Here is a 13,834-nt window from a genome sequence, read left to right on the forward strand (position 1 = left end):
TCACCTGAGAATTTTGAAAATAGAGATATACTTGTGGAATAGATAGTAAAAAGTTGTATGCTGGAATTCTACCCTATGAGGAAGGAGTTATTTTAAAAGGTTGAAGCCATATTACTAAATGAAGGACTTCCCAACAAACAAAAAACCCTAACTATTTCTACTAAGCCTGAGATGATACTACAATTTCAATGATATAAATATATTATAGAACCAATATTAATATTTTTTATGAAAAAGAAATAGTGCAAAATTTGGATTAGAAAGGATCAGAGATATCAAAGTTTGGATTAGGAAGGGTAAGAGATACTAAACTGGTATTTATTTTTAAAAACTGATTTAGGAAAAAATTGTCAGAGAAACAGATCAACAGAGTCTCAGGATAGTTTCTGTGGAGTACATAGTTTTATGTCAAGAGAGAATGATGTAGAATTGTCTGAAATGTTGACAGTGTGAATTGATGAGGGCAAAACAGGGCAAAACATTTTAACTTTATCACTAACATTCTTCAGCCTAAAGAAGAAAGATCTGTTGATTTCATATTTGGTTTTTTTTTTTTTTTTTACAATACCACCACCTGATTTCACATAAATATTTTCAAATACCATCTGCAAAGACTGAAGCAGAGAGGATACTGAGAAAGCAGATCTACTCAGCATTTAGCAAATAATTTATGAATTTTATCTGTTCAAGTTTATCTTTGCTGAAACAGGTGCCGCTGCTAACATTATCTGAGGCCAGAAATGTACTTATGCACATGGGATATCAGGTTATTTGAAAAGCCTTGGCCTAAATTGTTCCAGAGCTCTCTTCTTGAGAGTGGGTTACAAGGAAATTCAAGCACAAACACAGAACCATAAGCACAGGACCAAAGATGACCAGATGAGAAAGAAAAGAGGAGGAAAAAAATTCTTTGAGAAGACCAAAAGGATGTGGGTCATGAAGGTCTGACTCAAAAGCACTTCTGTCAAGTGACAATCAGAGCAATAGCCTCACTTTTATAATTGTGGATCCAATAGCTATAGATATGCAATCACTGTATGCAACAATTCAATTGAGAGCTCCTTTAGGACAGTGACTATTTTTATTTTTCTTTGCATCTTCAGTACTTTGTATAGTTCCTGGAACATAGTAGGCATTTAATAAATGCTTAAATAAATAACTAAAACAAGAAAGCCAGAGTTGGCCATGCAAAAATGATGTCTTCAATCTTTGATAAACTGAGGCAAGGTCTTGGAGGGAGACTCCTTGGGCTTCAAAGACAATCATACTGACCTCATCCTCAATTTTTATAGATCTATTATACTTGGATTCATAGGACCTTGTGCAAAAGTAATAATAAAGATTGAAAATGTAGCCTGCAATGCTATCTCAGACAGCAGATCTCTCATCAGCCCCATTTGAAAACATCCTCATAACACATAGTTGAGAAAATGCCTTAAAAAAAATCCATGTCAGGACTTGAATTGGATGGAATGAGTGATAAAGATTATCTGGAATGAACTTGAAGTTCTCTTAAAAAACAGTGGACATTGTGTTCTGGTATATCAAGAACTTCCAACACTTACTGAAGTGTCAGCATTGATTGATTGTAACTAATTCCAGCCTTTGCGAAATTCTAACAGGATACTACAAGCAACCAGCATGCATTTGGTACATATACATGTTGGCCACTTATGCAAAGTGTATCAGGCTTTAAAAGGTCAATAACAAGTGTCAGTAAATATCATAGAAGCTCTGTTTTTTTTCACTTCTGAACTGGATCTTGAAGTATTTGACTTTAGGGATTCTCTATTATCAGAAAGGTGGAAGAACTGGAAGAGGTAGCAGCTTAGTAAGAGGAGATGCATATTGATATTGCATGAATGGGTTATGGTATTAGCTCAGGATTCAACCAATAGAATCCAGCTCACTCACTCACAACCATTCAGAAAAAGATCTAGGGGAATTCCTTTATCTGTGATAAAAGACAACAGAAACTATCTCAGAAAAGTTCACATTATCTGTCAGTCACAGGAATAAACTAAAAACCTGTCCATCAAGATCAGGGATGAAGCAAGGATGAACATTATTACTATTATCATTCAGTATAGTGCTAGAAATACTAGCAGTAGCAATAAGAGAAGAAAAGGAAATGGAAGAAATTAGAAGTGCAATGAAGAACAAAACTATCATTCTTTGCTGATGATATGATGGTATACTTAGAGAATCCTAGAGAATCAACTAAAAAACTACTTGAAACAAACTTTAGCAAAGTTGCAGGATATAAAATAAATCCACATAAATAACTGACATTTATATATATTATCAACAACCACAGAAATAAGAGCTAGAAAGGGAAATTCCATTTAAAAATAACTCTAGACAGTATAAAATATTTTGGAGTCCATCTTCCAAGAGAAACCAAGGAATTATAATATAATCACAAAACACTTTTCACATAAATAAAGTCAGATCTAAACAACTGAAGAAATGTTTATTGCTCATGAATGGGCAGAGACAATATCACAAATTGACAATTCTACTTAAATTCTACATAATTTATTTATTCCATATCATACCAATCAAATTACCAAAAAATATTTTATAGAGTTAGAAAAAAGCATAACAAAATTCATCTGAAGGAACAAAATATCAAAAAAAAAAAAATCAAAGTAATCAATGAAAAAATGAAGGAATGTGGCTTAGCAGTGCTAGATCTCAAACTGTATTACAAATTAGTTATCAAAACAATCTGGTACAGGTTAAAAAACAGATTTGTGAGTCAGTGGAAAAAGATTAGGTACACAATACACATTAGTAGTTGCCATAGTAATCTTTTGTTTGATAAATTCAAAGATCTATGATTTGGGATTAAGAACTCTTTACTTGACAAAATTTGCCCAGAAAATTAAAAAGAAGTTTGACAGGAATTAAGTATAGAAATATCTTATAATATATACCAAGATATGGTCAAAATGGTCCATAAAGATTGATAATATAATCAAATTAGGAAAAGTCAGATCTATGTATAAGAATTTATGACCAAAGAAGAGACAGAGAACATTAAAAGATGCAAAATGGATAATTTTGAGTATATCAAATTAAAATAGTTTTGCACAAATGAAACAAATCCAGCTAAATAGAAAGAAAGCAGAAATCTAGGACTGGGGGATGGGAAAGCGAATTTTACAGTTTGTTTCTCTGGTAAAGGTCTTATTTCTAAAATATATAGTGGACTGGGGGCAGCTAGGTGGCGAGGTGGATAGAGCACCAGCCCTGAAGTCAGGAGGACCGGAGTTCAAATCTGGTCTCAGATACTTAACACTTCCTAGCTGTGTGACCCTGGGCAAGTCACTTAATCTCCACCTCAGGGGGGGAAATATATATATATATATATATATATATATATATATATATATATATATATAAAGAGAGAGAGATCAGAGCTTCTTAAACTTTTTCTACTCACAACCACTATTTGTCTGAGACATTTTTCATGCCCCTCCAGTATATAGGTATATGAAATATGTATACAAATAAAGCATTTATTGATAATAAATCATGATTTTGTGAACCACACATTTAGTTATGAGATGGCTTTATGAAGTTTCAATCCACAGTTTAAGAAGTGGTGTAAGTCATTCATTCCTAAGATGCTGCATTATCTCACCTGGATGGAGGAAGTTAGTAAGTCTACAAACACCTAAGCCCAAGATCTATCAGCAATTGTGGCAAAAAACAAACCAAATCAGTTTTGACTAACCCCTCACATGAGTTACATTTAAATTAAATGTAGGGTATAGAATAGATTATTGTTCATGATATTATAATACAAAATCTGCTATCTTTCTAGCTCAGCGTTTCCATCTTGCAGTAGCTTCTGCTCTCTCAGATCACTGGTTTGTTTGTTTGTTTTTTTTACAATATTAAAAATTTTCCCATTATTCCCCCTTCTAATATATTAGAATTATATATTATATTAATATATCATATATAAATATTATATTATATTAATATATTAGAATTAAAATATTAATTAGAATACTATAATATATCTAATATATCTTCTTCCCAGAAGCCATTCCATAAAACAGATAATAAAAGAAATTTTTTTTCAAAAATCAACAAAATTGATGCAATAAATACACAATGTACTACGTTCATAAACCTGAAACCTAGGCAAAGAGGTATATCTTTTCATATGTCTTCTCTGAAGCCATGCTTGTTCTTTGCAATTTTCAATATTTCTTTTTTAGTTTTTGTTATTTTTTTCCCCCAATGACATTGCTGTGATCACTGGGCATATTATTTTCTTGGTTCTGCTAATTTCACTGTGTCAGTCTTTCTTCCTACTCTTCCACATTCTTTCTTATCCTAAGCTCATTGAATTTGTTTTTGTAGAAGCTTTTCCATTGAATGTAATTAAAATTATCTATTTTACCTTTTGTAATTGTGTCAGTCACAACTTGTTAAAAATACACTCATTGATCATGGTAAAAAGTAGGATTTTTAATATTAATATTAAAATCACATATACATTCAAAATGTATTATGGAATATGGTCTGAGGTGATTGCCTAAGCTTAGTTTTGACCTTTCCTTTGTCTGCTTTTAATGTATATTGTCTCCATTGATTTACCAGTGAGTATTTTAACCAATGCAAATAGTTTGATGAATGCAGCTTTTATAATACAATTTGAAATCTAGAAGTCGTATTCCTCAGGTTACTTCTTAATGTCTTCATAAATACAAATATTTAGCAGGGTATAATCACAAAGTTTAATTTGTGATTAATTAAATAAATTGAAAAAAAATGAACAATAATTTCTTTAAGGATACACTATTCTCCAACCCTATTTCCTTGATGTCTTTCAATTTCCATTCCAAATCTTTGGGTGGAACTGGGAGACATTTGACCATACACATATGTGGTTTTTTGAAAAGGAAAAGAGCATCTATATTTTCTTTTCCAGTTTTCAGGATTATAGATGCAGTGGTTCCTAGAATGGCCAAAAGCAGTGTTTCCCTGCTCCATGATTTGTGCAGACCTTAGGTCATGAATTAAAAAGGAAAAGTGGGAAGGATAGTGAGAGATATCTATACCTTACCTCAAGTTCAAGGATGAAAAGGAAATGAGTTTTCATAGCTTAATAGCAAAATACTATTATCAATAGCAGGTAATCTCAGTGAGCTCTGAATCTTTTCTTCTTTTTTTATTTGTAATTTTTTTCACAGTATTTATGCATGCGTAATTTTTTTTATAATATTATCCCTTGTATTCATTTTTCCAAATTATCCCCTCCCTCCCTCCACTCTCTCCCCCCATGACAGGCAATCCCATACATTTTACATATGTTACAATATAACCTAGATACAATATATGTGTGTAAATACCATTTTCTTGTTGCACATTAAGTATTAGATTCCAAAGGTATAAGTAACATGGGTAGATAGACAGTAGTGCTAACAATTTACATTCACTTCCCAGTGTTCCTTCTCTGGGTGCAGTTGTTTCTGTCCATCATTGATCAACTGGAAGTGAGTTGGATCTTCTTTATGTTGAAGATATCCACTTCCATCAGAATATATCTTCATACAGTATTGTTGTTGAAGTGTATAGTGATCTTTTGGTTCTGCTCATTTCACTCAGCATCAGTTCATGTATGTCTCTCCAAGCCTCTCTGTATTCCTTCTGCTGGTCATTTCTTACAGAGCAATAATATTCCATAACATTCATATACCATAATTTACCCAACCATTCTCCAATTGATGGACATCCATTCAATTTCCAGTTTCTAGCTACAATGAAAAGAGCTGCTACAAACATTTTGGCACATATATGTCTCTTTCCGCTCTTTAGTATTTCTTTGGGATATAATCCCAATAACAGCAATGCTGGGTCAAAGGGTATGCACAGTTTGATAACTTTTTGGGCAAAGTTCCAAATTGCTCTCCAGAATGGCTGGATTCTTTTACAACTCCACCAGCAATGTATTAGTGTCCCAGTTTTCCCACATCCCCTCCAACATTCATCATTATTTGTTCCTGTCATCTTAGCCAATCTGACAGGTGTGTAGTGGTATCTCAGAGTTGTCTTAATTTGCATTTCTCTGATCAGCAGTGATTTGGAACACTCTTTCATATGAGTGGAAATAGTTTCAATTTCATCATCTGAGAATTGTCTGTTCATATCCCTTGACCATTTATCAATTGGAGAATGGTTTGGTTTCCTATAAATCAGGGTCAGTTCTCTATATATTTTGGAAATGAGACCTTTGTCAGAACCTTTACTTTTAAAAATATTTTCCCAATTTGTTACTTTCCTTCTAATCTTGTTTGCATTAGTATTGTTTGTACAGAAACTTTTTAGTTTGATGTAATCAAACTTCTATTTTCTGATCGATAATGATCTCTAGTTCTCCTCTGGTCATAAATTCCTTCCTCCTCCACAGGTCTGAGAGGTAGACTATTCTCTGTTCCTCTAATCTATTTATGATCTCATTCTTTATGCCTAAATCATGGACCCATTTTGATCTTATCTTGGTATATGGTGTTAAGTGTGGATCCATATCTAATTTCTGCCACACTAATTTCCAGTTTTCCCAACAGTTTTTTCCAAATAATGAATTTTTGTCCCTAATGTTGGTATCTTTGGGTTTGTCAAAGACTAGATTGCTATAGATGTACCCTTTTTTGTCCTTTGTATCTAATCTATTCCCCTGATCAACCAGTCTATTTCTTAGCCAGTACCAAATGGTTTTGGTGACTGCTGCTATATAATATAGCTTTAAATCAGGTACACTTAGACCACCTTCATCTGACTTTTTTTTTTCATTAGTTCCCTTGCAATTCTCGACCTTTTATTCTTCCATATGAATTTTGTTGTTATTTTTTCTAGGTCATTAAAATAGTTTCTTGGGAGTCTGATTGGTATAGCACTAAATAAATAGATTAGTTTGGGGAGTATTGTCATCTTTATTATATTCGTTCGGCCTATCCAAGAGCACTGAATGTCTTTCCAATTATTTAAATCTGACTTTATTTTTGTGGCAAGTGTTTCGTAATTTTTCTCATATAATTCCTGACTATTCTTTGGTAGATGGATTCCCAAATACTTTATACTCTCAACATTTGTTTGGAATGGAATTTCTCTTTGTATCTCTTGCTGTTGCATTTTGTTGGTGATATATAAAAATGCTGAGGATTTATGTGGATTTATTTAGTATCCTGCAACTTTGCTAAAATTCTAATTATTTCTAATAGCTTTTTAGCAGAGTCTTTGGGATTCTCTAAGTAAACCATCATGTCATCTGCAAAGAGTGATAGTTTGATTTCCTCATTTCCTACTCTAATTCCTTGAATCTCTTTCTCGGCTCTTATTGCCGAGGCTAGCATGTCTAGTACTATATTGAATAGTAATGGTGATAGTGGGCAACCTTGTTTCACTCCTGATCTTACTGGGAAAGGTTGTAGTTTATTTCTATTGCATATTATGCTTACTGACAGTCGTAAATATATGCTCCTGATTATTCTAAGGAATAGTCCATTTTGAATCTTTTCTTCTTATGACTTTCCTGCAGGGGTGATGATTCATTGGAAAATTTTTGTTGTTGAATTATTTTTTTGGTCTTCACAACTCCATTTGGGATTTTTTTTTTTTTGGCAAAAATGTTGAAATGGTTACCATTTCTTTATCCAGGTCATTTTACCGATGGGGAAAATGAGATAAACAGGGTTAAGTGATTTGCCCAGGTTTATACAACTAGTTCATGTCTAATGCCAGATTTGAATGCATGAAAAGGAGCCTTTTTGATTCCAGATCTGGCATTGAGTCCACTGGGCCACCAAGCTGCCCTCAAAAGACACTAGCAGAAAAGTCACTAATGATCCTGACACAGGAGGAGGTTATTTCCACTCCACCCTCTTATCTGAGTCCTAGTAAGCTTATCTGCAATAGGCAAAAATTCACAAGACAGAATAAAAGGACATTATATTTGTAGCAAGATCTGTCCCTCATGAGCAGCATGGAGGTGCCATTATGTGAATTGAAAAAAAGTTAGAATAGAAATCTCTAGCAACTTCACCCCCCTCCTTCACCAAGCAATTTTAAACAATAGGTTGGAACCAGAAGCTTAACTCTTTTGCTCTCCTCAAAGAAAGCAAGATACTGAGCTAGAATTAAATCTATCAATTCCATTAAATATTATTAATCTAGAAGATGTAGGTTTTAGGTTCAAGCTAACTTCTGGCTGCTATTTATTAGTTGAGGGAAAAGAGAACTAAATTTTATATCCAAAGTATGACTCCCTTCCCATCAAATACTAGCTTACAATGAATATATATTGAATTAGCAAAGAAACTCATTTAACCAAGTTAATAGAAAAACAAAAATCAGAAATTATACATAGAAGGAATATGTGTGAATAATAGTGTAAAGGAGAATTCCAGTTGAGAATTAAAGAGAGTACCAGTTCTCAAGGAGAAATTCCCTTAAGTCTCTAATTAGCAAACTGAAATAGAGACCTGATGGAGACTACCACTTCTTTTCATGTCAGTATCCTCCCAGAACCTTATTCTCCCTTTGGCAATTTGGAGTGGCATTTGTATCATCCATCTTCTCCCTTGAAGCTGAAAGTCCAATGAATCCCAAAAGTACCCCACAAGAAAAGAGACTAAATAGATTCAAAATAGTTCAAGAAAGCCTGGAACTCTCCTCTCCCTAAATTTCCAGTTACACCCCTATTTTTATGAGGTGCAAGGCACTGATCTTTAGTTATAAAGCTCAGGTAACATTTATGTTGCAAAATTCTTGTTTTGTTCCCTAGTTTCTTTCTACTCCCTTGTAATTCAGATTCCCAGGAATGAGAAGGGAGTGGTTCAAACTACAGCCATATTTGTGACTGTGCCTATTGCATGAAACTCAGGGAGCACATGGAGCGGTAAGGACACATCACCCAATGTTGACCAGAAGCTGGATCTCTGTGGGACTGAAGCAACTAGAAACTGGTATACCTTGGGGGGGCTCTAGGAAGTCCTAGAGCTCAGATGGAAATTTGAAGCCTCAAGTAACAGAGACAGGAATATAGAAAAATACTTGAGAGAAAAAAACCTAGTTACTGATACTGAAAAATATTTTGAATTAAGAATACTGCTGGGCTAATAGTGAGCTTGAGCTAATTTTCTCTTTAACCATGGATTTGAATAAGATATAGAAGTTCTACATTGCCTTTTCTTTCTTTTAAAGATTTTCTTTAGAAAATTTTTTATATCTTTTCTCTATTATCTTCATTTCTCAATATTTCTCTCCGTCATCCCTTATCACAAATAATTTTTTAAAAGAAAAAAGTTATTTAGAAAGCAAACCAATTCATAAACCAAGCAAACATTATTATGCAACATTCTACATTCAGGGGTGTATTCTGGTAAATGTTAAACAATTGGCTCCATGGGAGAGAACAATCATATAGCACATATCTTTAAGGTTAATCTACTCATTAACTTTTCACCATCACTTTCTTAAATCTAGACAATAAAAAAGTAAATCAATCCTTGATTTCTAGTTTGCCAATTTTCAAGGTATAAATGCTCACATTTAAAATTTTACATTTGGTGGGAAAACTGGTTCAAGCCCAGCTCCAGCTCCTGCATATCACCATTTACATTTCTAATTTCCTATCTTTGCCAAAAAGAGGGATATATTCCCATACCTCCTCTCTTATATTTAGTTCCCTTTTTGTTTTTGTTGTTTTTATTTCTATTTCTGTATTCATTTTGAATGCTGTTTTCCTACTTCTGGTTACTTTATTTTGCATCATTATAATTATATATAATATATATAATTATATATATAATTATGCTCATGAGTCTCTATATCATTCATAGTCATAACTTCTGAATGCAGTAATTATTTTATTCCATTTCTGTGCTACTTTTTTTCTTTTTTTTTTTAATATTAATATTTTTTTATTATATATATATATATTTTATAATATTATCCCTTGTATTCATTTTTCCAATTTACCCCCCCTCCCTCTATTCCCTCCCCCCGACGACAGGCAATACCATACATTTTACATGTGTTACAATATAGTCTAGGTACAATACATGTGTGCGAATATCATTTTCTTGTTGCACAATAAACATTAGAATCCGAAGGTACATGCAACCTGGGCAGACAGATATTAGTGCTAACAATTTTCATTCCCCTCCCAGTGTTTCTTCTCTGGGTGCAGCTACCTCTGTCCATCATTGATCAACTGGAAGTGAGTTGGATCTTCTTTATGTTGAAGATTTCCACTTCCATCAGAACACATCCTCATACAGTATTGTTGTTGAAGTGTACAGTGATCTTCTGGTTCTGCTCATTTCACTCAGCATCAGTTGATTTAAGTCTCTCCAGGCCTCTCTATATTCCTCCTGCTGGTCATTTCTTACCGAGCAATAATATTCCAAAACCTTCATATACCACAATTTACCCAACCATTCTCCAACTGATGGACATCCATTCATCTTCCAGTTTCTAGCTACAACAAAAAGAGCTGCCACAAACATTTTGGCACATATATGTCTCTTTCCGCTCTTTAGTATTTCTTTGGGATATAATCCCAGTAGTAGCGCTGCTGGGTCAAAGGGTATGCACAGTTTGATAACTTTTTGGGCATAATTCCAGATTGCTCTCCAGAATGGCTGGATTCTTTCACAACTCCACCAGCAATGTATTAGTGTCCCAGTTTCCCCACATCCCCTCCAACATTTGTCATTATTTGTTCCTGTCATCTTAGCCAATCTGACAGGTGTGTAGTGGTATCTCAGAGTTGTCTTAATTTGCATTTCTCTGATCAGTAGTGATTTGGAACACTCTTTCATGTGAGTGGATATAGTTTCAATTTCTTCCTCTGAGAATTGTCTGTTCATATCCTTTGACCATTTATCAATTGGAGAATGGTTCGGTTTCTTATAAATTAGGGTCAGTTCTCTATATATTTTGGAAATGAGACCTTTGTCAGAACCTTTGTTTTTAAAAATATTTTCCCAATTTGTTACTTCCCTTCTAATCTTGTTTGCATTAGTATTATTTGTACAGAAACTTTTTAGTTTGATGTAATCAAAATCTTCTATTTTGTGATCAATAATGATCTCTAGTTCTCCTCTGGTCATAAATTCCTTCCTCCTCCACAAGTCTGAGAGGTAGATTATCCTCTGTTCCTCTAATCTATTTATTATCTCCCTCTTTATGCCTAAATCATGGACCCATTTTGATCTTATCTTGGTATATGGTGTTAAGTGTGGATCCATATCTAATTTCTGCCATACTAATTTCCAGTTTTCCCAACAGTTTTTTCCGAATAATGAATTTTTATCCCTAATGTTGGAATCTTTGGGTTTGTCAAAGATTAGATTGCTATAGATGTACCCTTTTTTGTCCTTTGTATCTAATCTGTTCCACTGATCTACCGGTCTATTTCGTAGCCAATACCAAATGGTTTTGGTGACTGCTGCTATATAATATAGCTTTAGATCAGGTACACTTAGACCACCTTCCTCTGAGTTTTTTTTCATTAGTTCCCTTGCAATTCTTGACCTTTTATTCTTCCATATGAATTTTGTTGTTATTTTTTCTAGGTCATTAAAATAGTTTCTTGGGAGTCTGATTGGTATAGCACTAAATAAATAGATTAGTTTGGGGAGTATTGTCATCTTTATTATATTCGCTCGGCCTATCCAAGAGCACTGAATGTCTTTCCAATTATTTAAATCTGATTTTATTTTTGTGGCAAGTGTTTTGTAATTTTTCTCATATAATTCCTGACTTTTCTTTGGTAGATGGATTCCCAAATATTTTATACTCTCAACATTTGTTTGGAATGGAATTTCTCTTTGTATCTCTTGCTGTTGCATTTTGTTAGTGATATATAAAAATGCTGAGGATTTATGTGGATTTATTTTGTATCCTGCCACTTTGCTGAAATTTTGAATTATTTCTAATAGCTTTTTAGCAGAGTCTTTGGGGTTCTCTAAGTATACCATCATGTCATCTGCAAAAAGTGATAGTTTGATTTCCTCATTTCCTACTCTAATTCCTTGAATCTCTTTCTCGGCTCTTATTGCCGAGGCTAGCGTTTCTAGTACTATATTGAATAGTAATGGTGATAGTGGGCAACCTTGTTTCACTCCTGATCTTACTGGGAAAGGTTGCAGTTTATTTCTATTGCATATTATGCTTACTGACGGTCTTAAATATATACTCCTGATTATTCTAAGGAATAATCCATTTATTCCTATACTCTCAAGAGTTTTTAGTAGGAATGGATGTTGGATTTTGTCAAATGCTTTTTCTGCATCTATTGAGATGATCATATGGTTCTTATTAATTTGATTATTAATATGGTCAATTATATTAATAGTTTTCCTAATATTAAACCAGCCCTGCATTCCTGGAATAAATCCTACTTGATCATAGTGTATTATCTTGGAGATGATTTTCTGAAGTCTTTTTGCTAATATCTTATTTAAGATTTTAGCATCAATATTCATTAAGGAGATTGGTCTATAATTTTCTTTCTCAGTTTTCGATCTACCAGGTTTAGGTATCAGTACCATGTCTGTGTCATAAAAGGAGTTTGGTAGGACTCCTTCATCCCCTATTTTTTCAAATAATTTATATAACATTGGGGCTAATTGTTCTTTAAATGTTTGGTAGAATTCACATGTGAATCCATCTGGCCCTGGGGATTTTTTCCTGGGGAGTTGATTAATAGCTTGTTCTATTTCTTTTTCTGAAATGGGACTATTTAAGCAATTTATCTCCTCCTCTGTTAATCTAGGGAGCCTATATTTTTGGAGAAAGTCATCCATTTCGCTTAAGTTATCAAATTTATTGGCATAAAGTTGGGCAAAGTAACTCCTTATTATTTCTCTAATTTCCTCTTCATTGGTGGAAAGATACCCCTTTTCATTTGTAAGACTATCAATTTGATTTTCCTCTTTCTTTTTTTTGATCAAATTTACCAAAGGTTTATCTATTTTATTGGCTTTTTCATAAAACCAACTCTTGGTTTTATTTATTAATTCAATAGTTTTTTTACTTTCAATTTTATTGATTTCTCCTTTTAATTTTTGTATTTCGAGTTTAATTTTTGGTTGGGGTGTGCTACTTTTTTTCTCAGCACTTTCCAATCATTGAGCATCTACTTTATTTCCAATTCTTTTTTGCTCCTATAAATATTTAATAAACAAGAGATATTGGGGCAAATCCAAGAAAGTGGAAAGAAGTCAGAGACTCACCTGAGGTCTTACCCAAACACCATCCAAAGATCTTTAAATAATGCCCTAAAACAAATTCTGGGGTATCAGTACCCACAAAAGGACAGAGTGAAATTTTTTTCAGCTTAACACATCTTAAAAATTATCACATCAAAGTAAGAATAGAGAACAGTCCAATGCAGATCACATGAACACAGTCAAGGCCCCATCAAACCAGTAGTAGACCTTAAGAGTGAGTAAATAAGCAGCTATTGTGACTGTTTTTGAACTTCTCAGCTCATAGACTGTAAGGGGGTCAAACAACAGTTCTAGATAGTAGTTCCAAGACAAGGAGAATGAGTAGCACATCAGAGTTTGTAACCTCAGAGGAGCAAGGACCCATATTACAATTCCAGTTCAGAAAAGAGTGCTTGTGGTTGCTCACACACTCAAAGTACAGCCAAGAAAGCAGTAAACACACCTCTCCTTAGATCATACCACCTTGGAAAAACTAAAAACTTACTGATCCCTAGAAGCATCTTGAAAAAAAAACTGCACTTAATCTTTGAAGCCAGGAATAATGTGCCCTCCACCCTGGAAGAGCACCACTTTAG

This window comes from Sminthopsis crassicaudata, chromosome 1 (assembly GCF_048593235.1).
Source record: "Sminthopsis crassicaudata isolate SCR6 chromosome 1, ASM4859323v1, whole genome shotgun sequence".
NCBI classification, from domain to species: Eukaryota; Metazoa; Chordata; class Mammalia; order Dasyuromorphia; family Dasyuridae; genus Sminthopsis; species Sminthopsis crassicaudata.